The sequence below is a fragment of the Pan troglodytes genome, chromosome 4 (genome assembly GCF_028858775.2).
Source record: "Pan troglodytes isolate AG18354 chromosome 4, NHGRI_mPanTro3-v2.0_pri, whole genome shotgun sequence".
Classification (NCBI taxonomy): domain Eukaryota; kingdom Metazoa; phylum Chordata; class Mammalia; order Primates; family Hominidae; genus Pan; species Pan troglodytes.
This window is the reverse complement of record NC_072402.2, coordinates 123,189,631-123,212,560: the sequence shown is the minus strand read 5'-3', so window position 1 is coordinate 123,212,560 and position 22,930 is coordinate 123,189,631. Positions and strand designations below refer to the sequence as shown.

General features: G+C 36.9%; 1 long non-coding RNA gene across 2 annotated transcripts in view; it reads right to left on the bottom strand.

The window, feature by feature from the left end:
- Positions 1–234: 234 nt before the first annotated feature.
- Positions 235–22,930, bottom strand: part of LOC104006543 (uncharacterized) — a 495,672-nt gene continuing 472,976 nt past the window's right edge. For both annotated transcript variants that reach the window (XR_010157320.1, XR_010157321.1), the window contains 2 exons: positions 9,955–10,051; positions 235–338 (listed from right to left, as the gene is read on the bottom strand). This is a non-coding gene — a long non-coding RNA (uncharacterized LOC104006543). The remainder of the gene's footprint in view (positions 339–9,954; positions 10,052–22,930) is intronic.

Sequence of the window (22,930 nt, the reverse complement as noted above, 5' to 3'; positions counted from 1 at the left end):
TATCCAAAAACCAGTGTTCTAACAGTAGTAACGTGGTTCAGAGGTAGCATGGGAGACGGAGAGCCATGAACATATGTGCGATGGCGTGTAATAGTAAAATATAGGCCTTTTAAATTAGAACATAAAACCGCTTTCTTACTACTGTTTTGAAGTTAGACAACTGTACGGTTTTCTGTCATATAGATTCATGTTACCACCAAGCTTTCTTTTTAATTAATACACAAATGAGGGATACTTACTGGGCTGCCCAGTGATGACACATTTATCCTCACTAATGAGGATGGAGTGTGAGGATGCTCACTTCTTGCCTCAGGCTATGCTGTTTTTAGTTCTTCATCCTGTAATTGTGGAATTAAATAGTTTACACTGGCTTTTGTGATTAGAAAAAGGAGAAACACATTTTAGGAGGTTAAAAATACACTTGAACATGACATAGTTACAATTTTCTCTTAGCGACAAGCCTTTAAACATTTTTGGGTGCATGATTTCTGTCTAGTCTGCCTTCTTCCCCACCGCACCTCCAAATCCCAGAATAAAATTCTTTGGTGGAGAAGAATTACATAGTAAGAGTTCAAGCCACTCTCATTGACCAGTAAGAAATACTGAGCCAGACACTTGAAAAGGAGTTGAGAGAAAGCGAGCAATGATGACAAATATTTGGAGAAAGCAAAAACTGGCTCATCAGGACTTGAACAATTAGGTTTAAAGAAGAAGCTTTCATTCAAGTTTCTCTCTTAGGTACTCTGCTAGATGTACAGCAAGAAAAGAACTCTGCCTTCAGGTGCTGAACCACCAAGAGAATGAGATGGGAAATATAAGTAAGTGAAATATAAAGTAGACCAAATCTAACCAAGAGAGTGTCACACTATTGATGTTGGGAAAGCTTCTTCACAAGGGTGGGAAATAATTGGAAGAAAGGGTTAGCAAGACAATTGTTTCAAAACTGGGCTGTTTGCCCTAGAGAGAGAGTATTAACTTATTATCGAGGTGGTTGTTTTGACTCTTTCCCCTGTCCTTGTGTACTGGGTGCAACATAGACCAGGGAAGGAAGAAAGCGTTCAGTAAAAAGTAGGGAAAGGTGAAACTCAGGGATCCAATAAAATCAACTACAAATTAACAGTTGAAAATAGAAGCTTCAAATGATCCAGTGGGTTGGAAAAAAAAGAAAAAGAATAAAGAGGAAAAAGAAAATGTGTGAAGGAAATAAACCAACATTTCACATTCTAATACTCTTCACTCCATGAATCATAATAGTAGGGATATCCTACGGTCCTGTCATTCTGCACACAATAGAAGTTTCACAGTTTAGTGGTCTTCTTTGGGACCAATAAAGCAGACAAATAGAAAATTTGTGTGCCATTGATATAGAAAATATTAAGTTGCCCTATTTCTGGGTGGAAAGATAAATGACATAAGTTACTTGTTGACATGAGTTTATAAATTCTAATAATAAAAAAAGAATATGAATAAAATTCGTGCATGAATTTTGTATTAAAATGTTTTTAATAACAGATGTGGGTTACATAGAGAAAAGGCCATTCTTATAAAGAGACTGGATCTAAATCAATTTGTACAATATTTATCTATCTAATATATAGCAAAACTATCTACTGACAAGAGTACTTTATTAGAAGGGAAGAAACCTGCAGTTGATCCCTGGTCCTGCCCATTACCAAAAACATGTCCGTAAACCAAGTACCCAAATTTTTTCAAGTGTTCACTTTTCTTTCTGAAAAAGTAAGCGTAACACCCATTCTTCCTTTTGTGTAGCAATTTTTGAGGATTGATAGAGATATTATATGTGGACGTGGCTTAAACTTTTGCACATTAATATTTAATTAAATATAATCTTGTGAATAGATGCTTTGAAATGTTAAATTAATAACAAGCCAAAATAAGCCTCTTACAACTCAGCAGACTAATCCCTTTACAAAGTAAAAGACCTAGTATTGAAGAATTTCAAGGTAGCAATGCTTTCACAAATCTTTGTTTTTTTACTGGGGTTAGTGCCTTGCTGTAAATTATCTATTACAGACAAAACAACTGAGGTTTGCCAACAAAGTCACCTGTATTAAAGCCACATAAATTAAGACTCTCTCAGATAAACTTAATCCATTGAAAGCTTCTTTGAAATTAAATTATTTTAAATACATGTGGGGCCAAAGGTAGTTGAATGTAGCTGATCATTTGACTCTGAAAATCCTCCCAAACCATGAACTATTCAAATGTCACTGTTAACAGCCTTGCATCATAAACACATACACCTAGCCACTTTAGTATATACCTAATTTATCTGTTTTCTCATCAGCCTCATTGTTTCATTTTAAAACAAAATCTCCAGAGGTTCTTTCTAGGGGTTGGACAATGGAACATTTGCTTATTTTGAATTGATTCTCTGAATGAAAAAAAGCTCAGATAATATAGTAATTTTAGTTAAATATACTTTAGTTAATCTGCCCTTAAAAAGTAATCAAATTGCTCTTAAAAGTATCTGTGAAAATTTCGTTTTGGTGCTATGTTTCCATTAAAGTTTCTCATAAATTGTTTTGTTCAGGGATTATGTGTCAGAATTTGATGACAGAGTTTGTCACTTCTGGTAACTAGTAGGTAGAGTAAAAAATGTATAACTCTATTTCAGTGTGTGGGTTCAGATTATTCTTAGCAAATCCTTGTTTATTTTTTTCCTTTCAAAAAGCCCCAAGTTAAGGAAACGCCTTCCAGATTTGTTTAGATAGTATAACAACAACAACAACAACAACAGAAATACAGGGGGCAGGGGGATTATTGGAAAAGATCTCACAAAACCAAAGGCAAGAGAAACAACTAGGCTCCAAAGACAAGGGAGACAGTAGAAGCCAAGAATCGCATCTAGATCTTATCTGGACTTTCTTGGGTTTGAATCTTTGCTTCTCTTGTCACACTCCACTCATCCTTTCTTCTCCCTAAATAGTTTTCCATATATATAAAAGTCATAAGTGTACAGTTCAATGAGTTTTTATAAAATGAATTTACCAGTGAAATCGTTACACAGATTGATGAATAGAGCAGTACCCATGGCCAGAAGCTCCACTATAGCTTTTCCCAGTCATTGGGCCCTCTCCTCCTTACAGGTAGACTTCTTCCATCATAACTTAGTTCTGCCCATTTCGGAAATACATTTAAATTTAAATGAAATTATATAATACATAGTCATTTATGCCTTGCCTCTGTCACTCAATATTATTTGAGATTTATCCATAAAGATACGTGTAGTTTTATTTGTTTTCATACATAGTATTCCTTTGTGTAAATATACCACGATTTATCTATTCTACTGTGGTTGAGAATTTAGCTTGTTTTTCATTTGGCAATAAAAAAGTGTTTCTATGCACATTCTTGAGCTTCCCCTCTGATGCATGTGTTTGTGCATTTCTGTTGGATGAATGCCTGGGAGCAGAAATCTTTGGTCATAGGTGATGTACATAAGTGCTTAATAGATACTTCTGGACAAATTTCCAAAGCATGACTATAGTCAATGATAACTTAATTGTATATTTTAATATAACTTTAAAAATGTAATTGGATTGTTTGTTTGTAGTACAAAGGATAAATGCTTGAGGGGATGGATACACCATTCTCCATGATGTGATTACTTCACATTGCATGCCTGTATCAAAGCATCTCATGTACCCTATAAATATATACACCCACTATGTATCTACAAAAAATTTTTTAATTAAAAATTAAAAAAATAAAATGTACAAAATACCCCAGAAATTTCCAAAGTGGATATACAAACAATGTATGGCTTCTCCAAATGTTCCATAGTCTCCCAATGCCGTGAGCTAAATGAAAATTAAAACCACAAGTTGTTACTATAATAGGAAATCATATTACATTATTGTAGTATATATCCAGAATAAGATTAATAATGGATGAAATTTAAAATGCATTAATTATAGCATTTTTTAAATCTGGAATTTTCTTTTAAAAATAGATCTGTCTTTGCAGAAAGCCTTCATCTTGTTTTCTTTTTTATTTAAATTTTTTATTTCAATAGATTCTTGGGGAACAGGTGATATTTGGTTATATGAATAAGTTCTTTAGTGCTGATTTCTGAGATTTTGGTGCACCCATCAACCTAGCAGTGTATACTGTGCACAATGTGTAGTCTTTTATCCCTCACCCTGCTCCTACCCTTTGCACAGAGTCTCCAAAGTCCATTATATCATTCTCATGCCTTTGCATCCTCATAGCCTAGCTCCCACTTATAATTATAAATGAGAACCATATGATGTTTGGTTTTCCATTCCTGAGTTACTTTACTTAAAATAATGCTCTCCAGTTCCACCCAGGTTGCTGTGAATGCCATAATTTTGTTCCTTTTTATGGCTGAGTAGTAGTTATCCACTCATTGATCAGTGGGCATTTTGGCTGGTTCCATATTTTTGCAGCTGTGAACTGTGCTGCTATAAACACGCATGTGCAAGTATCTTTTTTGTATAATGACTTCTTTTCCTCTGGGTAGATACCCAAAAGTGAGATTGTTGAATCAAATAGTGGATTGACTTTTATTTATTTAAGAAATCTCTACACTGCTTTCCATAGTAATTGTACTAGTTTACATTCTCACCAGCAGTGTAAAAGTGTTCCCTTTTCATCATATCCACACCAACATCTATTTTTTTTTTTTATTATGATCATTCTTACAGGAGTAACGTGGTATCACATTGTGGTTTTGATTTGCATTTCCCTGATAATTAGGGATGTTGAGCTTTTAAAAATATGTTTGTTGGCCATTTGTATGTCTTCTTTTGAGAATTGTCTATTCATGTCCTTAGCCCACTTCTTGATGGGATTGTTTGTTTTTTTCTTGCTGATTTGTTTGAGTTTCTTATAGATTCTGGATAATAGTCCTTTGTCAGATGCATAGTTTGCGAAGTTTTTTCTCCCACTCTGTGGATTGTCAGTTTACTCTGTAATTATTTCTTTTGCTGTGCAGAAGCTTTTTAGTTTAATTAGGTCCCATCTATACATTTTTGTTTTTGTTGTATTTGCTTTTGGGTTCTTGTTCATGAAGTCTTTGCCTAAGCCAATGTCTGGAAGAATTTTTCCGATGTTATCTTCTATGATTTTTAAGGTTTTGGGTCTTAAATCTAAGTCTTTGATCCATTTTGAGTTGATTTATGTATAAGGTGAGAGATGAGGATCTAGTTTCATTCTTGTACATGTGGCTTGCCAATTATCCCAGCACCATTTGTTGAACAGGGTGTCCTTTTCCCACTTTACATTTTTGTTTGCTTTGTCAAAGATCATTTGGCTGTAATTATTTGGCTTTATTTCTGGGTTCCCTATTCTGTTTCATTGGTCTATGTGCCTTTTTTTTTTTTTTTTTTTTTTTTGAGACAGCATCTTGCACTGTTGCCCGGGTTGGAGTACAGTGGCGCGATCTTGGCTCACTGCAACCTCCGCCTCCCAGGTTCAAGAGATTCTCCTGCCTCAGCCTCTCGAGTAGCTGGGATTACAGGTGCCCACCACAATGCCTGGTATGTGCCTATTTTTATACCAGTACCATGCTGTTTTGTCAACTGTACCCTTATAATATAGTTTGAAGTTGGGTAATGTGATTTCTTTTTGCTCAGTCTTGCTTTGACTGTGTGGGCTTTTTTTGTTGTTCCATATGAATTTTATGATTGTTTTTGCTAGTTATGTGAAGAATGGTAGCGGCATTTTGATGGAAATTGTATTGAATTTGTAGATTGCTTTTGGCAATATGGTCATTTTCACAATATTTACTCTACCAATCCATGAGCATGGGATGTGTTTCCATTTTCTGGTGTCATTGCATTTGTTCATTTTTATACTGCTATAAAGAACTGCCTGAGACTGGGTAATTTATAAAGAAAAGAGGTTTAATTGACTCACAGTTCTACATGGCTGCAGAGGCCTCAGAAAATTTATAGTCATGATAGAAGGCAAAGAGGAAGCAAGGTGACAGGAAGGAGCAGTGCAAGCAAGGGAAATGGCAGACACTTATAAAACCATCAGATCTCATGGGACTCACTCATTATCACAAGAACAGCATGGGGGAAACCACCACCATGATTCAATGACCTCCACCTGGTCCTACCCTTGACACATGGAGATTATGGGGATTACAATTCAGGGTGAGATTTGAGTAGGGACACAGAGCCAAACAATTAGTTGTCTATGATTTCTTTCAGCAGTGTTTTTTTTTTTTTTTAATAGTAGTTTTCCTTGAAGAGGTCTTTCATCTCCTTTGTTAGGTATATCTCTAAGTTCTTTTTTTTTTTTTTTTTTTTTTTTTTGCAGCTATTGTAAAAGGAGTTCTTGAATTGAATCTCAGCTTGGTTGCTGTTAGTGTATAGCAGTGCTACTGATTTGTATACATTGATTTTTGTATCCTGAAAGATTACTGAATTCATTTATGAGTTCTAGGAGCATTTTGGATGAGTCTTTAGGGTTTTCTAGGTATACAATCTTATCATCAGTGAACAGTGACAGTTTGACTTCCTCTTTACTGATTTGGATGCCCTTTATCTCTTTCTCTTATTTGATTGCTCTGGTTAGGTCTTCCAGTACTATGTTGGATAGAAGTGGGGAAAGTGGACATACCTGTCTTGTTCCAGTTCTCAGAGGGAATGCTTTCAACTTTTCCTTGTTCAGTGAAATGTTGGCTGTGGGTTTGTCATAGATGGCTTTTATTACCTTAAGGTATGTCCCTTCTGTGCCAATTTTGCTGAGGGTTTTAATCATAAAGAAGTGCTGGATTTTGTGAAATGCTTTTTCTGTGTCTATTGAGATGATCGTGTGATTTTTTGGTTTAATTCTGTTTATGTGGTATATCATATTTATTGACTTGCATATTTTAAACCATCCCTGCATCCCTGGTATGAAACCCACTTGATCATGGTGGATTATCTTTTCGATATGCTATTGGATTTGATTAGCTAGTATTTTGTTGAGGATTTTTGCATCTATATTTATCAGGGATATTAGTCTATAGTTTTCTTTTTTTGTTATGTCTTTTCCTGGTTTTGGTATTACGGTGACATTGGCTTCATAGAATGATTTAGGGAGAATTCCCTCTTTATCTTTTGGAATAGTGTCGATAGGATTGCTACCAATTCTTTAAAGGTCTGATAGAATTCAGCTGTGAATCTGACTGGTTCTGGACTTTTTGTTGGCAATTTTTTTAATCACCATTTCTATCTTGCTGCTTGTTATTTGTCTGTTCCTTCCCAGTTTAATATAGGAGTGTTGTATATTACCAGGAATTTATCCATCTCCTCTAGGTTTTCTAGTTTGTGTGCGTAAAGGTGTTCATAGTAGCCTTCAATGATCTTTTGTATTCTGTGATATCAGTTACAATATCTCCCATTTTGTTTCTAATCGAGCTTATTTGGGTCTTCTTCTCCTTTTTATGGTTAATCTTGCTGGTGGTCTATCAATTTTAAGTTTTCAAAGAATCAGCTTTTTGTCTCATTTATCTTTTGTATTTTTGTTTGTTTCAATTTCATTTAGTCCTGCTCTGATTGTTGTTAATTTGCTTCTGCTGGATCTGGGTTTAGTTTGTTTTCGTTTCTCTAGTCCCTTGAAGTGTGAGCTTAGATTGTCTGTTTGTGCTCTTTTAGACTTTTCAATGTAGGCCTTCAATGCTGTGAATTCTCATATTAGCAGTGCTTTTGTTGTATCCCAGAGGTTTTGATAGGTTGTGTCACTATTATTCAATTCAAAGAATTTTTTAATTTCTATCTTGATTTCATTGTTTACCCAATGGTCATTCAGAAACAGGTTATTTAATTTCCATGTATTTGCGTGGTTTTAAGGATTCCTCTTGAATTTGATTTTCAATTTTATTCCAGGGTGGTCTGAGAGAGTGCTTGATATAATGTTTACTTTTTTAAATTTATTAAAACTTGTTTTGTGGCCTATCATATGTTCTATCTTGGAGAATGTTCCATGTGTTGATGAATAGAATGTATATTCTACAGTTGTTGGGTAGAATGTTCTGTTAATATCTGTTAAGTCCGTTTGTTCTAGGGTATAGTTTAAGTCCATTGTTTCTTTGTTGACTTTCTGTCTTGATGATCTGTCTAGTTCTGTGAGTGAGTAATGAAATCCCCCACTATTGTTGTGTTGCTGTCTATCTCCTTTCTTAGGTCTAGTAGTTATTCTCCTATAAATTTTGGAGTTCCAGCATTAAGGGCATATATATTTAGTATTGTCATATTTTGCTGTTGGACTAATCCTTTTTTTCTTTGTCTCTGCCTCATTGGGTTAATTCAAAAGCCTTGTCTTCAAGCTCTAAAGTTCTTTCTTCTATTTGTTCAGTTCTATTGCTGAGACTTTCCAGTGTATTTTGCATTTCTTTAAGTGTGTCCTTTATTTCCAGAAGTTGTGATTGTGTTTTATTTATGCTATCTATTTCTCTGGATAATTTTCTGTCCATATTCTGTATCTTTTTAAAAATTTATTTAAGTTTGTATTCACCTTTCTCTGGTGCCTCTGTAAGTAGCTTAATAATCAACCTTCTAAATTCTCTTTTTCTTTTGGGCAATTCAGAGATTTATTCTCGTTTTGCCTCCATTGCTGGTGAGATAGTATGATCTTCTGGGGGTGTTTCATACCCTTGTTTTGTCATATTACCAGGATTGTTTTCCTGAGTCTTTCTTACTTGGATACACTATGTCAGAGAGAAGATCCAGGGCTCAAGGGCTTTGTTCAGATTCCTTTTTCCCATGGGGTGCTCCCTTAATGTGGTGCTCTCTTCCTTTCCCTAGTGATGGGGCTTCCTGAGAGTCTAACTTCAGTGATTGTTATTTGTCTTCTGGGTCTAGCCACCCAGTGGGGCTACCAGGCTCCAGGCTGGTACTGGGAAGTGTCTGCAGAGTCCTGTGATGTGATCCATCTTCAGGTCTCTCAGCTATGGACACCAGCACCTGCTCTGGTGGAGGTAGCAGGAGAGTGAACTGGACTCCGTGAAGGTCCTTGGTGGTAGTTTTGTTTACTGTGCTGGTTTTGTGTTGGTTTGCCTCCAGCCAGGAGGTGGCACTTTCAATAGAGCATCAGCTGCAGTAGTATAGGGAAGATGCAAGTTTGCCCTAGGGTTGCCTGGATAAGTATTTGGGTTTCTCAGGTAGTAGGTGGGACCACAGACCTCCCAAGAAATTATTTCCTTTGTCTTCAGCTACAAGGGTGGGTGGAGAAAGACCATCAGGTTGCAGCAGGGTTAGGTGTGTCTGAGCTCAGACTCTCCTTGAGCAGGGCTTGCTGTAGCTGCTATGGGGGAAGGGGGTGTGGTTCTTAGGCCAATGGAGTTACGCCCCCAGGGAGATTATGGCTGCCTCTGCTGCATCGTAGCAGTCACCAGGGAAATGGGGGAAAGCCAGAAGTGACAGGCCTCATCCAGCTCCCACGTAGCCCAAAAGGCCGGTCTCACTCCCACTGTCCCCCCTCAATAGCACTGAGTTCATTTCCAGGCAACTGGTGAGCAGGGCTGAGAACTTGCCCCAGGCTACAAGCCTCCTGACTGAGAAAGTAAGCAGGGCTTTCAGATTTCACACCTCCCACCTGCAGCAGTTTCTGTGCTTGTATCTGCACTCCCCATTCACCCCTCCCCCCACCCCGGATTCTGTCCAGGACACCATGCATTTGGTCAAAATTGTTACAAAGTTTATGTGAAAGTTTCCTTCTCCATGTGGTTTTTCCACAGTTCCACTGGCAGCCCTCCCCAAGGACCCCTGAAAGTCAGGAATTGTTTCCCTGGGGACCAATAGTGTCTACAGAGCTCTTCCTGCTGCTTCTTGTACCCCTACATTTCGCTCAGCTCTCTAAATTCATCTCAACTCCAGGTAAGGTCAAATCCTTCTCCCATGATCTGGACCTTCAGGTTCCTCAGTGAAAATGTGTGTTTGGGGTAGACATTCCCCCTCTCACACTTTGAGTACTCACAGTTTTTGGCTGTCTCAAGGAGCCTGCAACAGCAAGCCACTTCCTTCAAAGGATCTGTGGATTCTCTCAGCTTTCCTGGTATGTTTCTGTGGTAGTTCTGGGAAAAAAAGTTCATAATTTGAGTCTCCACATGCTGCTCTGCCTGTCCAAGTAGGAGCTGCAAGTTAATCTTGCCTCCTCTTCACCATTTTTCTCTCTCTTTTTATCTCTTTATTGAACATAATAGTCACAGTTATTTTAAAATACAGTCAATATAATTTTAATGCCTGGATCAGCTATGTGACTGTTTCTGTTGTCTGCTTTTCCGCTTGTTTCTATCTCTTGGTATGCCTTGTGAATTTTTAATGAATTTTATGCCTTGTGAGTTTTTTTTAAAGAAAAGTTAAAATTCTTGGGAAATGTGGCTTTCCTCCAAGAGAAGATTCTTTTTAGCTTCACCCAGGATGTTAGAATAAATCAACTTTATCCAGGCTTACCCTAAGTTGATTTGGGATCATATTTCATTCTGGGAGAGGTGGTTGTCTTATCTAATGTGCAGACACCAACCCAGAAAATCAAAAAAAAATTAAGAAACAAGGTAATGTGTTCCAAATAAAAGAATAAAATAAATCTCTAGAAACCAACTGTAGTGAAATGGAGACATGTGATTTACTTAACAGGGAATTCAAAAATCAGTCATATAGATGGCCACTGAGGTATAAAGAGCAATGCTTAAAAAACAGAATTTCAACAAAAAGAAAATATTTAAAAGTACTAAATAGAAATCATAAAGCTGAAAAATATAATAGCTGAACTCAAAAATTCCATAGAGGGATTCTAAATCAAACTAAATCAAGCAGAATAAAATACAGGAAAACTTGAAGACAGATCAATGGAAATAATTCAATCTGAAGAGTAAAAAGAAAAATACATAAAAGAGTGAAGATAGCTTGAGGGACTTATGGGACACCATCAAGCTAAATAATGCACATATTTTTGGACTACTAAAAAGACAAGAGAGAGAGAAAGGAACAGAAAATACATTCAAAGACATAATGGCAAAAAACTGTCCACGTCTGGGGAAGGAAATAGAAATTCAGATCCAGGAAGCTCAATGGACACCTAATAGGATTAATCCAAAGAGACCCACGGCATATTACAATTAACTTTTAAAGGATTGATCTATCTATAGCTCAGATGTCTCAATGGAAGGCTGGACTGTTTACTAGGGTCTTCTAATTTGGGTAAGCTTTTAGTTCCAATTTTTATCTCTCATCACAGTTGGACTACTGATAAGTATACTTAGATCTTTAGGCACTTAGCAACTGTTATCTGCTGAGTTCCCCAGATGTTCAGTCTGTTTCACTTATGAATGACAGATTCTTTAAAGGAAAAGCATCTCACACTGTCAGGTTTACTTCTCTGAGTTTCTCTGCTCTTCAAAATTGTGACCCCCCCCCCCCTCCCAACCTTGAGCTACCTTGCTAGCCCTGAATGACAAAATTTTTCTCCCTAAGCCCCATGAGACTGCTGAAGGCTATGTATGTTCAGCTTCTGTAGTTCTCAGTAGACTCTTTCGGCTCGATTTACTAGTTGTCAGCAATGCTGGTTATGAATCAATCAGCAAATAGATTGAAGCAACAAAATAACCCAGCATAGAATGTCATGTTCACTTCAGTGAATTCCTCTTCTCACTAAGATGTTGGCCCATCAAGGGCTGGCTGTTTTGATGGCTTAACAATATTTCCAACAGATGTTTATTGTGTTTTCTCCAGTTTTTCTCTGTTGTTTTTATTATGAAGATTGATGTGCTACATAGAAAAAACAATTGTATGTGTTTAATCTAGTTTTAGTTGTGTATCTGTGGTTTCCATTTAATACATCCTGACTAATATGTAAAACTCAACGTCTATGTTGATAAAATTATCTAACAGAATGCAGGGTGAAGAAATAAGAAGTAGACAATTTTAAATTTTTCTATCCTCATATTGCTCAATTTTGTTGATTCTCATCCATAGATTCTTGATGTTATTAAATAGCTATTCAGTGGTTTGCAGTGTTTTACTTTCCTTTACATTCCCAATTGCTAGACATTCTACGAGACTCTGCCAGATGGTCTCTTAATATTTTCTGAAAAGTATTCGCTCTCTACCATGTCCACATCACTATGCCCACGGTATTCTACATTGATTTGTAACCTATGTAGTCTGTGCCTTAATATTCTAGCATGAGTCTCAGGTTCTTGCAGAAACAGGCAGGGCCTTTCAAATCTTGCTCAGTTAGAAAAATTCATTCTTATGTGGCTCCACTTTGAAAACGTTAAAAGAATCTAAATAATTATAAAACATTCCATTGAGCTGCCCAAGCAGCTCAGAACTTGCTCCTTGTTAATGGTATATTGTTCCATATTGGATAATGCCATAGTCTTTCTGCATTGGCTTAAATTATTTCTTGAAATAGACTATTATAAAGAGAAATGTAATTTATAATTCATGTGGAGTGCATTTCTTCATTCATTGAACACATATTTATTAACTCTTAGCCTTATTCTAAGCACCGATGATAGAACAGTGAGAAAGATAGACAAGTTCCTTCACTCCAGAAGCTTACAGTTCTATTGGCAGACAACAAACCAAAAAAAAAAAAAAAAAAGAAAAGAAAAGAAAAAAGTAATCAAAAACATTTGAGCCATTATCTCAACAATAAAAGCTATGAAGAAAGTAATATAAAAGAAGCATTGAGAAAATATAAGATACGGTGGGAAAGAAAGAATGTCTTGAGAGGTGACATTTGATCAGCGACCTAAATGGTGAGGTGTCACCTTTGCAAAGATCTGATGAAAAGGTGGCCCAAGTTGAAGCAAAAGCAAATGCAAATATCCTTGTGCTAACAATATCCTTGTGCTTGCAATGATTCCTTCATCTTGAGACCTAAGCCTGTGAAGTATCCTACCATGTTGAACATTGCTAACTTGTGTAACCAGCAGGCCAAAGAAGAAATGATGATGTGCAATTTATGAAGCTATGTCATAAAAGATATTGAGGCATCTATCTTACTCTCCTTGACCATCATTGTTGATGAAGACACTTTCCGTATTGCTAGAAACTCAAGAAATCCTGTGGAAATCCCATGGGTAGGGCCATATGGTGAGGAATTAAAACCTCCTGAAAAGAGTCAAGAAGAAACAGATTCCTCCTGCCAATCATCATGTGAATCAACCATCTTGGAAATGAACCCTCTAGCACCAGATGACTGTAGCCCACACTAACACCTTGACAGCAACTATAAGACAGACATCAAGCCAGACCTTACCAGCTAAGTCACTTCTAAATTCATGAATGACAGAAAATCAGAAATAGTGTTTATTATTTTTAAACCCATAAGTTTGTGGTAATTCGTTAAGCAACAATAGCTACCTAATGCTGTAACAAATACCTAAATATGTGGAAGTGGCTCTGAATCCAGGCAGTGGGAAGAATGTGGAAGAACTTTGAAGGGAGGAGAGTGAAAACCTAACAGTCCTTGAGCAGACCGTAGGGGGAAGCCTGAGGGCTTTTGAGGAGGCTGATAATGAGGCATTAAAGGAGAATGAGGGAAAAGGAATTCTTGTTATGAATTGGTAGAAAGTTTACCAACAAACACTATTACCTGCAGTCGTGTGGAAAAGAGAAATGTGGTTAATGAATTGAAAATGATCTGCTATGGAGTTTTCCCAAACTTCTTCCTGATTACAGCAAAATGAAAGAGGTAAGAGATAACCTAAAAAAATTGTTAAACAAAAAACAGACAAGACTTGACGGTCCTGAAAATTTTTCCAGATGGCAAAAATACTAAAATTAAGAAATGATTTCCAGGCAAAGATGAAACCCAATGGCCTGCCAGGCAAACATGATCTAAGGATAAAGCCAAGGGGGCAGCAGTAAAAATCATTGTTAACACCTTTGGAAGAGTTAAGGTGGCACCTCAGAGAACCTTCAATCAAACAGTAAGACTTGTAAGAAGTTTGAAAGTGTTGCCCCTCCACAGTCTCAAGAAAAGGCTGAGATAGAGAAAGGGTGATCTTAAATAGGTTTGTGGGTGTGGCTTTTATAAAAAGATTAAATTCCAAATGATTCACAATGGGCCCACAGAGTTTTGTTTTTTAATTATTAGATTGGCAGAAACACTGCCAGCTTGGACCAGAAGGAATAGAGATAATAAAAAAATTTTTTAAATGAGTCTAGACTCTCAAGATTCTGTTGACTAGAAGGCTGAGAAAGCATTGCAGCTGTAAATATAGACTATTTTTCATGGAAGAAGCAGGATAACTGAGGGGATGGAACCAAGAGCCCAGAGAGCAGAGCGAAGGGCCATAGAGTTATTCCCAGACAGGAATACAACTTAGTCCTAATGAAGGAACTTCCAACATTGGTTTGTTGGGATTTCAATGACACCTGTATGCCTCTCATTTTTCCCCTTTTTGAATGAAAGTATATTTAATTGTTATCCTAGGACTATCCCATGATCATTATGTGCTGGGTGTACAGGGAGACAGATAACTTATTTCTATAGTTCATAGATCTTATGATCAAAAGAAACCATACTAGAGGAGCTGTATTCAAGGAATTATATCTGAGAAGTACCGTTATTTATGAGGTCTTTATTTAGATGACAAATTCTGGAATTTGAGCTGGTGGTATAATAAAATGGGGCTTTCGGGGGGTCTTGACCATGGGTTCAGTTTATACTGGATGTAGGAAATATGTGAGTCATTGTGAGACAGAGGGCACACTGTGCAAGGCAGCCTCCAAGATGACCTCTAATTTATCCAAAAAGGGTAGTACCTTCCCACATGGAGTAAAACTGATTTTGTACTTGATATGATTTGGATCTGTGTCCCCACCCAAATTTCATGTCAAATTGTCATCCCCCACGTTGGAGGTGGGGTCTGGAGGGAAGTGATTGAATCATAGGGGAGATTTCTCATAAATGGTTTAGCACCATCCCCTTGGTGCTGTTCTCATGATAGAGTTCTCATGAGATCTGGTTGTTGAAAAGTGTGTAGCACCCACCCCCTACTCTCTCTTGCTCATGCTCCCACCATGTGAGATGCCTCATTCCCCAGTCGCCTTCTGCCATGACTGGAAGTTTCCTGGGGCCTCCTCAAAAGCAGAAACCTCTATGCTTCCTTTACAGCCTGCAGAACCATAAGCCAATTAAATCTCTTTTCTTTATTAATTACCTTTTCTCAGATATTTCTTTATAGCAGTGCAAGAACAGGCTAATACAGTAGTCAGTAGGATATTGTGGAAATGATACTGCATGAGTACTGAGGCTAGATTATAAAAGCCACTGTAGTTTTTGTCTTGTTCTCTTGGATCACCTGCCCCTGAAGAAGCCAGCTGCCATGACATGAAACTACTCAAGAAGCCTTAGAAGCCTTATGAGGAAGGCAATGTGGCAAGGAACATAAGCCTTCTATCAACAATCAGGGAGGAACTGAAAGGCCTGCTATCAATAGCTATAGGAATGTACAATCTTGGAAGTGGATCTTACAGGTTCAAAAGGCCACTGGAATCTCAGTGAGCATCTTAATTGCAACACCATGAGAGATTCCAAGCCAGAGTCACCCTAACAATCACCCGCAAATTTCTGATCAACAGAGACTGTGAGATAATAAATACTTTTGTTAAGCCACTATGTTTTAGGGAAGAAGTGGAAATATCAGATGGACACAGGATATTTCTGTTAGCACTAGCTTTTGAAGTTGCTGTTAAATGGAGATGGGAGGGTGGTTTAATGGGTTGCAACAGGCTCTTTTTACCTTTAAAATTAATAGCACAACTCATTTTCTGCCTAAAAAATTATATGGCAAATATTTTAAGTGCTTGTAAAAATTAAAGTAAATGCTAATTAATTAATTTTGTTTCAAATTGCTAAAAAATTTGCAACACCTCTTGAAATCATTCACACGGTAAGGAATTACCAAATTTTAGTGGGTAACGCTAATTCTTTGACCTTGCCTAAGGTCTCTAAGAAAACAAGGAGAGAACATACATGATAATGTGTAAAAATAAATCCTTCAGCTAGAAAATGCCAGCAAAGTTCTGATGAGAGAAACATAATAAGAATGATTTTCTGATGTGAATCTCTCTGTTTAGAAATTACTTGTCAAAGCTCCTCCTTTGCATGCACATATACATTTTTATATATTTATTTATTATGTGAATAGATTCTTTGTATGCATAATGGGTGCTTGCATTTTTACCACTGACCCAAAAGGCTCATTACTTTCCTGTCTACCCCTTATAAAATTTTTATGTTGTATTTTATGTAATCTTTAGTACATCATTTTCATTTAGGAGACCCCCTCCTCCACTTTTTTTTTTTTAAGAAAAAAAGACATTTAGTTTGGGTGATTTCGATTGTATTTCTCAGATTCAGTAAAAGTATTTATTCCAATATTATTCCAAGAATAATATTTCACCAAAGTTAAATATCAAATTAACTAGGGGTTACTGACAAATATCTGAAATATTAGATATTATGTTTTTTTCCAGGGATTTAAGGTCAAGCATTCTTCCTTCTTAACAATTCAATTGTTGAAGGTAATATCCATAACTCTGCCATGTGGTTACACTTGGAGTTACTCATTCTTTGAGTTGAAGCATTATATATTAAGTAATATTGACATTAAGGAACCATAGAGACAACAAAGGTGTGTGCCCAGTCAAAAGGCAATTGCCTGGTGGTAACAGTTTTCTCCCAAGGCCATTCTTTATCTATTTCTTAAGGTAGGATGTGTTAGTCCATTCTCATGCTGCTATAAAGTGTGCCCGAGACTGGGTAATTTTTAAAGGAAAAAGGTTAAATTGACTCACAGTTCCACATGGCTGGGGAGGCCTCAGGAAACATAATCATAGCAGAAGGAGAAGGAAACACATCCTTCTTCACATGGCAGCAGGAGAGAGAAGTGCCAAGCAAAGTAAGAAAAGCCCCTTATAAAACCATCTGATCTCATGAGAACTCACTATCATGAGAACAGCATGAAGATAACTGACCCCATGATTCAATTACCTCACTATCATGAGAACAGCATGAGCATAACCACCACCCCCATGATTCAATTACCTCCCACTGAGTCCCTCCTACAGCACATGGAGAACTACAATTCAATATGAGATTTGGGTGGGGACACAGTCAAACCATATCACAGGGTATGAAGGAAAAACTCTTGGAAATCTGGAAGCAAGATGAAATTTGTAGTTTAAACCACAGCCTCTTCTATTTTGATTTCCAAAAGAAATCTGTTTCATGTAGAGTTTTTCCCCTAAAGCAATGTTAGCTTTATTGATTATTTGATTCCTTCCTTCTCTACATTTTATTCCCTACTCATTGTTGTTTACTTCTTTATGTTGTCTTTAACTCACAAAGTATATCTCTTCATAAACTTAATGAGCATCTCCATACCCTTTCCTAATCAAATTTTATTCTTATCTATCTATCCTTCCTAACTTTCACACCCACAATCCCTTATGTATGTACACATCATTATCTGTGTATATGTAGAAAGCTATATGGATGTAAGAATTTTTATATGCTGGTGACTCTGAACAATTGGACTCTTCATGCTTTCTTCTATTTCCATACCTAATCATTACCTTCTTCATATTATATCGTAATCTCCCCTAAATGAGCCCACACATGCAATTTTAATACGTGTGCTTCTGATTAACAGTTTTTAAGGATGAGAACCCTACAAATTAGCAACTTGGAGCTTCCAGCCCTAGAGATTTCTATTACCACTGGGGAATAACAGAAGTTACTAAAGAGGGGTGTGAGAAGCAGGCTTTCTAGCAGCTCTCAGAGGCAATTGCTGACGTACACAATTGTGCTGGGGTCTGGAATATGTTCTCTGTGGATAACAGCTATTAGTTGAGGGCCTGCTTTCTTTTACTTTCTTTCTTTTCTTTTCTTTTTGCTAAATGCAGATGCAGAATATATTATATACTTGTATATATGCACATATATATTACATAAATATGAGAATTTAAAGAAAAATAATGAACCAATTAGCAATCTAATCACAATCCAGTTTAAAAAATAAAATACAGTCTGTTCTTTAAAAACCTCCTTTATGCCCTATCTCAAGACACCCTGCCTTTTCCTCAAGGGTAACCAATAGCATTAATTTTGTATTTATAATCTCCTTACTTTTTGTAGAGCTTTATTACCTATAAATTGGCAAATGTTCCAAAGGGAAAAGCAGTGCAAAATGTCATGTTCACCTTAATGGGTTTTCCTTCTCCAGAGTCCCTTTACCCTGCCAGTCCTTGCTGCCTGGCTCCACAGTGTCTTAGAACAAAAGGTATTTTTTTAATCTAACTCTTCCTGTTATTCTTGATAGAACAGTTGGCTCAATATAAGCTAGTCATCAATTCTAGAGGCAGAATTACTTTCAATATTTAACTATTAATATGAAAAGTACAGTATGATATGAAGAAACCTAAGGCCAGGCTGGAAGCCTTCTCACAGATGTTTAGAGGCTCACCAGGGAGGAAGGGCATTTTAAGCAGAAGGAATTGGGCAAAGTCTTGGAGGCATAGAATGGCATGATATCACTGGGAAACTGCAAAGAGTTCTTTCTGCATCCCTCTTTTGTTAGAACTTTGAGGCTTGCCGATTCCAATTCATCATGAAAATTAATTAGAGTAATATCCCTGTCTTTCCAAGCTGAAGAATCAAAATCTACTTTAAAAGAATCAAAATGTACTTTAAAGAAGGCCAAGAACGATGGCATGTCAATATGAGTGTCACCTACAGGTTCTCTTTTAAAAACAACCCTCTTTTTCTCAAGTAGACTTTCAGTGTCGCATGCTCCTCAAATAATTGACATACGTCCTTCACTCAGCACGTTAACCTCTCACGTATGGAAGATTGGCTGTGCCAGCCACGTGCCTGACCTCATGTGTCCCAGATCTCAGCAGTTTATTGAGCATCCAGTTTGTGCCCATCATTCCTATCTCAGAGAACTCACCATGGGCTTAGCCAAGATGTAAATACATAAAAAGTCAATTAACTTTAACAATGACTCATCCACATCTACTATGTCTGGAAAGACACTAATTTCTGCAATACAAAGATGAATAGGACGTGTATGTATCCCAGGAACTATATACAAGGGTTCTCCAGATATAATAATGAAAACACTAGACACAGTAAAATTATCAGTCAGTGAGAAAAGAATCTAAGCTATGATATAAACATTTAGTAGAATGCTATAAATAAGTAAAGATTAATTCACTCTGTTTGAATATATCAACATGGGTACATCACAAAGATGTAATGTTGACTGAAAAAAAACTACATTGCTACCTTTTATAGAAACATAGACCATACACATGGATAAATATTTGTAATATTAATAATAATAATGATAGCTAACATTCACGCAGAGCTTAATACGAACTTTTAGAAACATGAATAAATTTTATCCTCACAATAACCCGATGAATTAGACTCTATTATTTCCATTTTTCAGATGAAGGAACTGAGAAGTTAAGGAATTTGCTCAAAGTCACATGATTAAAAAGTGGCAGCACTGGCCCCAGCATCTACGATCTTCAATGCCATGCTATACTGCCTCATGAAAGCCTGGGACTTTTGACGGGCAGGATATTCACCAACTTCATAATGATAGTTAGTTACCTCAAAGAGGAGGAAGAAAAATGGTATAAATGCCATCTCACACCAGTTAGAATGGCAGTCATTAAAAAGTCAGGAAACAACAGGTGCTGGAGAGGATGTGGAGAAATAGGAACACTTTTACACTGTTGGTGGGACTGTAAACTAGTTCAACCATTGTGGAAGTCAGTGTGGCAATTCCTCAGGGATTTAGAACTAGAAATACGATCTGACCCAGCCATCCCATTACTGGGTATATACCCAAAGGACTATAAATCATGCTGCTATAAAGACACATGCACACATATGTTTATTGCGGCACTATTCACAATAGCAAAGACTTGGAACCAACCCAAATGTCCAACAATGATAGACTGGATTAAGAAAATGTGGCACATATACACCACGGAATACTATGCAGCCATAAAAAATGATGAGTTGAGTTCATGTCCTTTGTAGGGACATGGATGAAATTAGAAATCATCATTCTCAGTAAACTATCGCAAGGACAAAAAAACCAAACACCGCATGTTCTCACTCATAAGTGGGAATTGAACATTGAGAACACATGGACACAGGAAGGGGAACATCACACTCTGGGGACTGTTGTGGGGTCGGGGGAGGGGGAGGGATAGCATTAGGAGATACACCTAAAGCTAAATGACGAGTTGATGGGTGCAGCACACCAGCATGGCACATGTATACATATGTAACTAACCTGCACATTGTGCACATTATACTTAAAGTATAATAATAATTTTAAAAAAAGAAAGAAAAATGGTATAAATGGAAGGGCTTTACTCTTTGTCTAGCACATTTTTTTTAAAGGAAAAAGAAAACAGACCTCTAGCACATGCAATACACTATTAAAATTTGCTTCCTCTCAGGTGTCTTTCATTAATTTTTTCTAATTTTTCTATGTCTAAAATAAGCAATGAATCGAAATTTTTAAAAAAAAGATGAATAAGAAATGGGCCTTGTGTTGGCTAAGAGAAGTAACCATGGAAATAAAAACTATTGTATATTGGTGTAATGTTATTGCTATATTTAACATTTACAGCGTTTGTTTTCAAAATATTATTACCTCATACATACACAGACCTGGGACATGAATAAGACAAGGGTTTAATAATTTTATGTATAAGCAAAATGAGGCTGAGAGAGTTTAAACAACCTAGTGCAACTATTAGTTTTTGAAAAGCCAGTTTTTTTGTGGGTTTTTTTGGCCTTACCATGTGATAACAGCACTCCTCTCATCAAGAAAGGTTCAGAAACATATCAGGCATGAGGAAGTGCCTGTAGGAAAGAGACGCAGTGGACAACACACTAACTCATCCGTTCCTTTTTGTGCCAAAATAGATGCTTCCTTTTGTCTTCTTTATCAGAAATTATGAATTAAAGCATAGGAAACAACTCCACGATCTTTCCTTTTCCATCTCTCCAACATGACTACAATCGCCATGGGAGAATGAGAAGAGGGACAGATGAGGCAATAGTCTTCATGCTTTCTTCTAGACCTGAGCTGTTCAATATGGCAGCCACTAGCCACATGTGGCATTGAGCACTTGAAATGTGCAGAGTGTCTGAGGAATGGAGTTTTAAATTTTTTAGTTTACTAATTTAAGTTTAAATGTAAACATTGAACTAGTGTAAAATATATTTTCAATTAAATGAAACTTCATTCATTTCAAGACATATTTCACTTCAACATTTGCTTCCTGTAAGATAGTATTGTTGGATTTTAGTATGTGTGTTGGACTTGTACCTCCTTTCTAGTGTTACACATAAATACATCATCAATCAAGTAACATTTAGGCATATCTAGTTGGTGTCCATGGATTGATTCAGTTTAAATAATTTTTTTTCCTGTGGTGGGTTGTAATATTATAATGTGTTTATCTGAATATCATATGCAAATACCATAAGTTTCAGTGATCCTGACAATTTGTTAAATTCAATGTTAACATGAAACTTTAATGTGTTGACTCCTTCAATTTTATAAATTTACCTCCCCAGTAATATACTTTATAAAATTTATTTTCCTCCAGCTCAGGGTGCAGTCTAGGACCATGTACTGTATTAAGTTATCATATCTCTTTAGTTTCCGTTAATCTGGAGCAGTTGGCAGCTTTGTATCTCTTTTACAATATTGACATTTTTGAAAATTAAAGCAGTGAGCCATTTTTATAGTCTCTTTTTCTCACCTGGAATGCCATTTTAAAATATCTTACCTCGTCTTTATTCAGATTTTGAAGAGTGCTTTGCAAATGGCCTCTAGGGTCAGTCAGGGCTAGAATCAAGACATAAATGGCCATACAAATAATGCTGGGGTGTATGGAAGGGGTTTTTGAAACTGAAAGGCCTCCAGTGGTGAAGATAAAGAAGATGGGAGGTGAGACTTGAGGGATAGGCCCTTTGGAAGTAGAGGACGACTGAGAAGCTGTTGCTACGGAAGAAAACTAGCAAAGAAAGGAGCTGTCAACTCTGGTAAAGTTGCATATATGGATGGAAAAGGTCTGGGTGTCCTGAGCCAAGGCAGATTCATGAGAATTGAATTGAAAATAAAGGAGAATTGAGAAAGGAAATAAAGTGAGAATTGAGAAAAGAAAGAATTGAGGAGGTAGAGAAATTACACAGTGCTTAATTAAAGCAGTTAATAATCTTAATAATGAAGCTGTATTACAACTTTCTTAAATGCCTCTTTATCCTAGGTATATAAGACAAAAATATGGCCTCATTATTGATTTTTTAAAGGATTTGAGAGGCTATGAGGAATTTTAGTGAAAGTTAGAAAGTAAATGCCAAAAATCAGGAGGCCTATCTTAGAAGAAGTCATCAAATAACTGATTCAAAACAAACAATATTGTTTAAAATAAATCCAACTGCTCTCTTAAGAGATTGGATCTAGCTAAAGGGAAGGCCTTGCTCACTCTCCAGATCAGTATGGATTCGGGTGTGGCATATCCTTCTCTAGTGCCAAGAAAGAGATAGTCTCTCATCTCAATAAAAATTCAACATCTAAAATGGCACTTGTTGCAAAAGAACCTAGGAAGTTCATGGTGTTACCTTCTCTGGTCCATCGACCTCAGAAAGTCCTTGTTTCTTCAGTGCACAACCTTCCCCCATACAGCCCTGTCTTTCTTTAGGCCTGTGTGGCAGGCTGCACCCTTCGTGGAGAATGTACAATCAGTAAACAGATCCAGAAGCAGCTGGAGAACTACCTTCAATAATAATTTATTCAACAACAGGGAGGCCAGCCCTACATCATCCAAGCACCTCTGGCACTGATGCAGCCTTGGGGGAAATAACCAAGGAAAGCTCTCACAGCCCTCTG